The sequence below is a fragment of the Prenolepis imparis genome, unplaced genomic scaffold, assembly GCF_030444845.1.
Source record: "Prenolepis imparis isolate NDT839.2.m4 unplaced genomic scaffold, iyPreImpa1.0 SCAF_60, whole genome shotgun sequence".
Taxonomy (NCBI): Eukaryota; Metazoa; Arthropoda; class Insecta; order Hymenoptera; family Formicidae; genus Prenolepis; species Prenolepis imparis.
Genome location: NW_028141218.1, coordinates 156,425 through 159,796, shown reverse-complemented (window position 1 = coordinate 159,796; position 3,372 = coordinate 156,425).

Below are 3,372 nucleotides of genomic sequence, written 5' to 3'. Positions count from 1 at the left end.
AAACGCAACCGTGACCATAAAGGAAATACCTGTCGTCGTGGGTATCCCCGGAGTAATTCCGAAATACGACGTAGTCCGCCCCGCAGTTCGAGTTCGTAGGTCGCGATTTAAATTTCGTAAAATTTACGCCGCAACTGCACCCCCGGACGTAACAATACATACATTCTTACCATACAGGACCTTTTAACTAAGTATTCACTAGCCATTCCATTGAAGCACGCATCCGCAACCGACGTAGCCGATGCACTCACTAACGAATTCATATGTATATACGGCGCTCCTATAGCTTGGTTAACTGACCAAGGGTCACATTTCCTTAATTCTCTGTTGCGCAATATAGCACGTAAGTTTAGAATTAAGCAATATAAAACTACAGCTTATAGACCGCAATCGAATGGTTCGATTGAAAGATCCCACCATGTACTATGGGAATACCTTAAACAATATGTTAATAAAAACCGCGAATGGGATCAATTTTTGAAGTTAGCTACGTTCTCATATAACACTAGTGTACACGAAGGCACGCGATACACTCCGCACGAACTTATATTCGGCAAAATAGCGCGTGTCCCCTCCAACGATCCGCCACTAGAGAATGAAGAAAACGAAACATACTCGCATTATCTTCGAGAATTGTTCTCTAGAATCCGCGACGTACAAGATAACGCGCGCGAAAATTTAATAGAAGCTAAGATTAGATCTAAGAAATATTACGACAGGAAACTAAATGTAAAGGAATTTAAGGTAGGAGATAACGTATACCTATTAAAAGAACCCAAAAAGGGGAAACTATCCGACCAATATACAGGCCCCTATAAAATTATACAAATCCTAAAAAACCATAATGTTAAGTTAGCTATAAGTAATAATAGGTTTAGAATTGTACATATGGATAAGCTAAAACCCTCGCCACATCAAGCCCCTACCCCGGAATACCCCCACTCCGAAGATGACTATATCTCGGACACCCCGACGGAGGACGGGCCAGTAACCAGCCAACCACGACAGAATGAAGACCTACGCAAGCATACTAACTGCAATCGCACTGTTAGCCCTAACCTCTAATGGGCTAATAGGGTACGACTGCGGAGGCCGCGGTTTAAATATCACTACGCTCTCACTATTGGACATAGAAGAATGCAAAGTCGACGACATCGAGCCAAAGAAGGAAGAGGTCTACGTACAATTGCTACAGTTGAGCGAATTCGAGCACACATCAGGAATCCAGTGCAAAATTGAAGTCGACCGAACTGTCTATTACTGTGGGATGCACTCACACATATCTGCCGTACATAACGGCAGACGCGAGTACATTCACGAAACATCGGCCGATACTTGTAGAAAACTGCACGAAACGGGAACCATCTCCTTAGGATTAAACGGACATCTCTCCGACATTAAACCAAACGCTACCAATCTGCGCGCAGTAACATTCGCAGGTTCCGTAAAAACCGACGGAGGATGTAGCGGGACTCAATACAGCGATCCGTACGGCACCTGGGATAACGCAATCGTCCAAGCCTCAATACGGATCACTACCCGGAAGCTGGAGTTACCCGTTAAACATAACACTAACGAGGTAATACTCCCCTCAGGTGTTCGCTGCCCCGTGACAACAGGAGAATGCAACGACGCAGACGGAGCCTCCACATACTGGTCGGTGTTACCTGCCGACAATTGCCATTTCGGCCGATACGATGTCCTATACGAAGGATTGGCACATCGCTTATCACCGAAATCAGCGCATAAGGACTCCCCAACGGTCTACACGGTAACGACACAAGATACCACGTTCGCGCTGGCACGCACAACCGAGACAAACATCTGTGGATATAAACTCCTGCGAACTGAGCACCCCAAGCTCTGCGTCCTCGAAACGCAGCCAGGACGCGTGTTCAAAGGTCGTTCAAAAATCAAAATCGACAATCTTGATATTTTCTCGTACGTAAACTCCAAGTTTATTTACGTAGAAAAACACCTCAGAACACAGCTATCACAACTATACAGAGACATAATGGAACAGAAATGCGCCCTAGAGAGACAAATCCTGCTCAACGCTCTCTCCCTTGCAAGCATTGCACCAGACGAGATGGCGCACAGAATTATGAAATCACCAGGGTACACCGCCATTACAGCTGGCGAGGTTATCCACCTCATCAAATGCGTACCTGTGGAATGCCGAGTACGACCCGTCGACAATTGCTACAACGAGCTTCCCGTCACCCACCAGAATAAATCTCTTTTCCTATTACCCAGATCAAAAATACTCACAAAATCTGGAACACTCAGGGACTGCAACGAACTCCTACCAGCGATGTACCAAGTGCACAACATATGGTACCGACTGACACCGAAACCAGTGGAGTCAATCGCACCTCCGACAATCCAGCCGTTAACCAAACCGTCATGGAGATACGTAAGCCCTGACTCGCTCGCCTCCAGCGGCATTTACACCAGCGAAGACCTGGATCGTCTGCGCGACCACATCATGTTCCCGATGGAAAAACCCTCAATGCTCAACACGATCGCCAGGGGAGCAATGGGACACGAAGTCCCCACAGGAAGTCTATCCATGCTAAACCTGCTAGACGAGAAAACACTCGACAAGCTGTCACGTCCGGCTACTTAAATTTTTCCACTCTTATGCAAAATAATTCTAAGTTCTTATAACACCGTTCGAAATGTGCGCCAATGCCGGCCATGACATCTAACTCCGCCTAGTGCCTGAGCGCGGCGCTCCGCAGCACCTAGGAACTTCCCTACCACGGCAACTCCCTACCCTAGAGAGTTCCCCCACTCTCGGCCGCCGCAACCGAGCTGCCGAAAACCGAAGGACCTCAGAGCGAGCCCAGAGGAGCTCAGTTCTAATCGCGCCGTCAAGCAGAGCAGTCACCTTTAAGACTCTCTCCGAATTCTAAAATTCAAATTCTAACTCTAAGATTCTAATTCTAATTCTAAGACTCTAACTCTAAGATTCTAACTCTAAAATTTAACTTAGATACTTTGTATTACTCGTAGTGTTATACTAGAATAAAAGTGTTATATATATAAATATTCTAAATTCATTCTAAATTAGTTCCAACCTCGTGTATCTCCAAGCCTATATTATTTCTACAACGCATCTCGAATTCTCTCGCCTGCACACGTCGAATAATCCATTCCTAACAAATTATTATTCTATAACATAGAAATATTTTCTGAACCTCGTAGTGATTATTCAGAGAGGACGAACCGCTCATAATCTCTCGCCGAAAGCAACAACAAACAGTGAGGACCGCCGCACGTTAATTATTGCAGAAGCGAAACGACGTTCAGAACGTTTAAATTTTACAATGCCTAAAACACGCGTCAAATAATCCATTCCTAACAAAT